We start from the raw sequence: 6,225 nt of genomic DNA on the forward strand, positions 1-6,225 counted from the left end.
TAAATGGAACCATATAATATGCTGTTGCAGGATCAGTAATTCATTTCCTTTTATTGCTGAGTAATAAACCATTTAAAACTATATTACAATGTTTTTAAACTTTTTAAAATTCATAGATATGTGGACTATTTGCAGTTTTTGGCTATTATGAATATAACTTCTATGAATATTTGTAGCATGAGCCTTTCGGTAAACACACATTTTCATTTGTTTTGGGTGAATATTTTGGTGAATTGCTGGGTGGGTGTATGTTTATTTTTAAAACAGAGGGATCTTTGAAAAATGCATCAAATAATGTCACTCCTCTGTTTACAGTTTTCCAATGACTTCTGGTGCTTTTAGAATGAAATTCCCCCCAAATAAAAAGCCCAGAAAGATCAGACTCCTTTCTTCCTCAGCTCAATCTCATGCTGCTCCCCTGACCGCATCCCCACCACCACCTCCCAGGCCAGGGTGTCTCGCTCCAGTCGCTCCAGTCTGTTCCTCACACAAGCCAAGTGCGTTCCCGACTCACAACCAAGAACTTTACTCTCCCAACCCATTGCCTGCTTGATTCCTGCTCATCCTTCCAGTGTCAGCTTAAATGTTACCTTTTCAGAGAAAACTGAGCATTAGAGAGGTTAAATTACACAGCGGGGGGGGGGGGGGGAGCTAAAATGCACACCGATGCAAAGGCAGGCAATCTGACCCCAGAAACCTTGCCCTAAGCATCTTAAAACACAAACCCTCCTTCAATTACATGTTTTGTGATAGCTTCTTGCCTTTTAGCTCTCAGCTACCATTTACTGTCTAGTTCACTTCGGTCTGTTTTATTTTTTTCTTTGCTTTTCCTATTCCCTGAAACCACTCCTACCAAGACCACCTAGTTGTCAAATCTGGTGAAAATAGTCTGCAGGCCCCACAGGACCGTGCCCCTGCAGCACTGGCGCTGTTGGCTATTTCCTCTCCTTTACGTGCTGTGTTTGACTTGCATGAGCATATCCTCTCATGGTTTTCTCTGCTTCTGTAGCCCCGCATTCTTGGTCTCTTTTAGGGGCTCACTGTTCCATTGCTTACTCTTCAGATGCTGGTGTTTCAAGGTCTTCCCTGGCCTCATTTTTGTTGCACCCTGCACCTTCTCCCTGGGAGATCTTGTCTACATCCATGGCTTCAATCACCACCTGCATATTGGTTGTCTTCTCAGCTAAATCCCCAGCCCAGGTCTCTCCATGAACTAGAGAACCATAACTCGAATACCTATTAAACTTCTTTCATTGAGTGTCTCAGTGGAACTGTGTTAGACTCCGAAGATGGGCTCCAATGAAATATGCTTCTCCATCTTCAGGCCCTGGGGAGTCCCCACTCCTCAAATCTGGGATGACCCTGTGACTCACTCTTGACCATGATAGGATTTCCAAGGCTACACCATTAGAAACCTTGCAGCTTCTGCCTAGGCCTCTTAAAATGCTTACTCTTTGGATTCTATCTCTTGTCACCCAGCTCTCCTGCTGCAAGAAGCCACGTGGAGAAGGCACGTGTAGGTGGAAAAGCCCAGCTGAACTCCTACCTAAGAGGCAGCCATGATTGCCACCCATGTGAGTGAGCCACCTTGGACAACCAGCCCAACTGAGCCTTCAGAAGATTGCAGTCCAGCCAACATCTGACAGTAACTGTCTGAGAGCCCACGAGCAAGAATTGCCCAGCTGAACCCAGCTGACTCATAGAATCATGAGCAACAATCACAAATTATTACTCTAAACTACTGAGTTTTAGGATGGTTTGTTATGTGGCAATCGATGGCAGGAACAGGCATCTCAAATGTAATATTCCCAAACTGAACAAACTGTTTTCTTCCTAAACCAGGCACTCCTCTTACATTCCATGTTCTGGTTAATGTCATAGCTTCTACCTTTTCCTCAACCTAGAAGTCAGCCTTCTTTCCTTTTCTTCTGGGTCAACCTCCACATCCAGCCAGCTTCCCTCCTTGCTCTATAAATTCTACCATTTGAGCAGCTCCTGTGGTTCTCCCTTCCTCCCTCTCTGTTCCTATTCCCTTAGTCGGGTCCCCCATCACTTATCGCCTGTACGGTTAGACTGTCTTTACCGGTCTCCTGCTCACTGGCCCCTCTGGAATCCACTCTCCCCTCTGCTGTCAGTCATTTTCATGAAATGTAGATCTGAGCTTGGGATAAAGACTGAGGTTTAAATTGCTCTCAGGATTCAGTGAAAACGTCAGCAGGGTACACAGACTCTTTAGCATCTTGCTTATCTCTTCGCTTTCATTTGCGTCTGATGTTCCCTCATGATGACTCTGTCCCCTTCAGATCTGAAGATGTCCCCCCAGAAAGCCCTGTTCTGTTCTCTCATCTCTGAACCTTGCATATATCTTTCTGACGGTGTCCTGTAATGTAACGGGCTCTGCTTCTCATTGTGACTTTGTCACTGTCTAGCTGTGTGGTTTGGCCGACTTACTCGATCTCTCTGTGTATCAACTGCTGGAATAGAAATAATACTAGAGACTATCTCATATGGTTTTTGGGAGGATTGAAAAGATCAAGGCAGGTAAAGAATGTAGAATGGTGCTTAGCACGCTGTAAACACATCAGTGCCTGACACATCAGTAAGTGTTGGCTGCTGCTAACGTTTTTTCCTCTCCCTGGGGTTCTGTCTTGACTACCTGATCTTCTTCCTGCACTTACTTGCCCCAAAACTTCTGTATGTCCTGCAAGATTCAGTTCTGTTACTGAGTCCAAACTTGTTCTGCTTGCCACATGGCAGGCCGATAAATTGGGAGACGAGGTGTTGGGGCAAGGAATAATGACTTGATTTGGAAAGACAACAGACTGAGAAGATCGGCGAAATAATGTCCTGGAGAACCATCTTATCCAAGTCAGAATTCAGGCTCCTTTTATACTAAAAAGGGCAGGGGGTGTGGTTGGTTGTTGCAAACTTCTTGGTGTCGGAATCTTTTGTTCTTGCAGCTGCCCATGTGGGTCAGATGGGCTCTCCTGTGTATTTCGGGCTCTGGGCAGCGTTCTGTTACAACAGGCACAGAACCAGCAGGACTAAGCCCAGGAAACAGAGCCCAGGGTTAGAGCCAAAGGCACAGACCTGATGTGGAGTCAGGTTTGTTCTTGCCCAGTACAATTTGGTTAAACTTCTCTGCCCATCCTGCTGCCCCATTGCTACAGGGGTTAACACTCACAGAGGGGTTGAAACACCCTTCATCTCTCTCACACACCCAGTCATCCACATTCATCCACAAATAGAAGAAACCAAGCAGATTTCTTCACCCAGGAAATAGCTAAGACCTGGCCTCAATTCATGCCAAAGAGGCCCAAGGAAAATGCCCTGAAAGCAGAATGGCTTGCTCACTACTCAGGAACCTGCAAGTCAGAGCTTCTGATCAGTGTCACTGAGGCTGATAAACAGGACTTGACTCCTTGAAATCTGAGACTATGTTTACCGAGGAGAGAGAGAGACCTTCTAAGTATGCTTATGAATCACTGTGACAATAATGAACGTGATTTTCCGGGTTTCAGAGGAAGGGACCGTGTCATCCTCTGCATCAGGAAATAATGCCACTGATCCCTCCCGTCAGGACTCCCTTCCTGGGGGCCGTGAGCACTGGGGTCGGGCAGCCCCAGGGCTGGAGTGGAGTCTTGCTACCGACAAACGAGGGTTCTCTGTAGAGGAGCACTCCCCCGGGATGCCAGCAGTTCGTGGACGGCTGCCCGCTGTGACTGTCAGAGCAACCCTTTCCGTCCAACCGTGCCCAGTGGCCCAGTGATGAACCGGGGCTGACACTGCGGTCTCCGTGGGAGGGGGACCCAGTCCCCTTCCGCAGCTGCAGCTCTTACTGTCTGCAAAATGGTAGGGGTTCTTTTACGACCTCAGAGAAGGAATTTGCCTTTTGCAGAGATTACGAAGAGTTCAAAGGATACAGAAGTTTCCACTGCCTAAGTGAGAGTCCCATAAAAAACACAAAACTGCAACATATTTTATAATAAAGTTGATCTGAATAGGTGGGATTGTGTTCACTCAGTTTCTAAACAAAGATTACTGTGTGCCAGGTCCACCTTAGGAGCAGGAGCAGCAGCAGAGCAGGACCCCGCAGGGCCTTCCCGGGGACAGACCCTTCCCCCAGACCCTCTGCTGTAGCTCCTCTCTGAAGTACCCAAATGACATCATCTAATGCACATTTCCTGAGTTTTTAAGATGCTAAAAACCACCACCAAAGGGAAGAAATTAACTACTTGATGACTGAGAGCACGTAGCCCCCAGGCCTAATGGCGCCTACCAGTCGACAGTGTTGATCACCCTGTTACTTTAACATCAACCACTCAGAGAATTGTGCACGAGCTGATCACATACCTTGTGACCCTCCTCCCTCACCCGACCTTTAAATATGCTTTGCTGAAACCCTTTGGGGAGTTCAGGGGTTTCCTGGTCATGAGCCGCCCTGTCCTCGGCCCTGCAGTGAACCTTTCTCTGCTCCAAACTCTGCATTTCGGTTTGCTGGGCCTCACGGTGCATCAGGCTCATGAACTTGCATTTGGCTATAGAACTACTTCTTATTTATGTTCATGTCAGCAGCACCTGGTACAGCGCCTGCCCATCACATGGGCCCCGCCCACGCCGAACGCAATGCCCTTTCCCTCGGCCCGGCCAGATGCCATGTGGTGTGGCTGATGTGTGAGACCAAAGCATGGTCTTTCTCTCTCTGAGGCTTCCGAACCGTTCACGGGACATGAAGCTCCTGATTTTGGCCTCCTTGACCAACTGAGTCAACTAACTCAAGTCAAAGGGCCAGCGACTATTCGGATTGCCGAGATACAATTTAACGAGGATCTTTGTGACTCAGCTCCTAAAGTTGAAACTGAAGCAAGTATGCTGGCTAAAAAGCCTTGTTGGATAAACATTGCCACTCCCTTGAAAATTCTGGGAGTTCCAGCTTGGGTGCTGACCTTTCTTTGCTGTTTATGTATTTGTTTAGCACAAGGATTTCTTAAGCTTCCAATGTGTACAGAATGCTGCCCTGGGTTCTCGGAAATACGATGATCTACAGACCCTGTCTGCCAGTTGGTCACATTTTTAAGTGGGAATGCAGTAAATGACATATTCAAACCGTTAACCATTATAAACAGAGAAAACAACTTTTATGGGCGGCAGCTTTCAGCAAGTCCAGATACGGTCTTGCCCAATTATTTGGCCATGACACTGCCTTCTGTCACAGAGAAGAAAAGAAAACATGCAAAGATTGTCAAAACACGATGGAATTAATGGTATGTTCTTTCCAGCCTCTGTGCCTTTGTTCATGCTGGTCCCTCCTCTTCCCACCCCCACACCGCTCTCTCATAAAACTCGTATGTTAAATATTAACTATGAGTTAATTCTGGGAGCCCTTGGGGACTGGCCTCCACACACACACACACACACACACACACCCACACACCCCAACTGCATTAGTTGCCCCTCCTTTGTGATCTCAACAGTGCTCTGTAAGTCTCCTCTTTTAATAGCATTAGTACGAGGTACTGTGAGGTTCCGCTCAACTTCTCTGTACCTTCCTTTCACTAGATTGTAAATTCTGTGACTGCGGGAAACACATTTGTCTTGTTCACTCTGATACGTCTAGTGGCCAGCACATAGCAGCCATTCAACAGTTATTTGCTGAATGCATACATGAATGAATGAATGAAAGGTAGAACCAACAGTAGAGCAAAATTTTCATCTGTTGTTCAGTTAGTTCGTGCAGTAACTTCCTAGGTGTTTGCGGATCCCCACTTCTGTGGGCTTGTTGCTGGCACACAGTTGTTGCAGTGACGCCGTGTTTCTTAAAGACCTCCGTTACCTGTAGGACTTAGCGCGCGTTATAAGAAGAAGGATATGATGCTACTAATAGGGGAGTCACAGGCTTGGCCCCTGAATGGTCCAGTTGGCTGTGGTCTGGAGCTTCGTGGCTTAAACTGAGCTGCATCAGGACGAGGCATTTCCATTCATTACGGTGGGCAAGTGGGTCAGAGTGACAGAGTAGGAGAGCGGACACGAATAACATGGAACAAACTACAGAAAGAATTCTAGAGATACATGACCCACCAAATTCCTTTTCTGTTGGAAATAAGACCAGAATCTGTGGAAATGACAGGGAATATCTCCCAGAGATACTAGCAGAAGTGAAGGCCAAACAACCAGACCTGTTAAGTGGATGCATTTTGTTTCAAAAAGCAAATATGGTAAAACTTA

This window comes from Camelus dromedarius, chromosome 9 (assembly GCF_036321535.1).
Source record: "Camelus dromedarius isolate mCamDro1 chromosome 9, mCamDro1.pat, whole genome shotgun sequence".
Taxonomy (NCBI): domain Eukaryota; kingdom Metazoa; phylum Chordata; class Mammalia; order Artiodactyla; family Camelidae; genus Camelus; species Camelus dromedarius.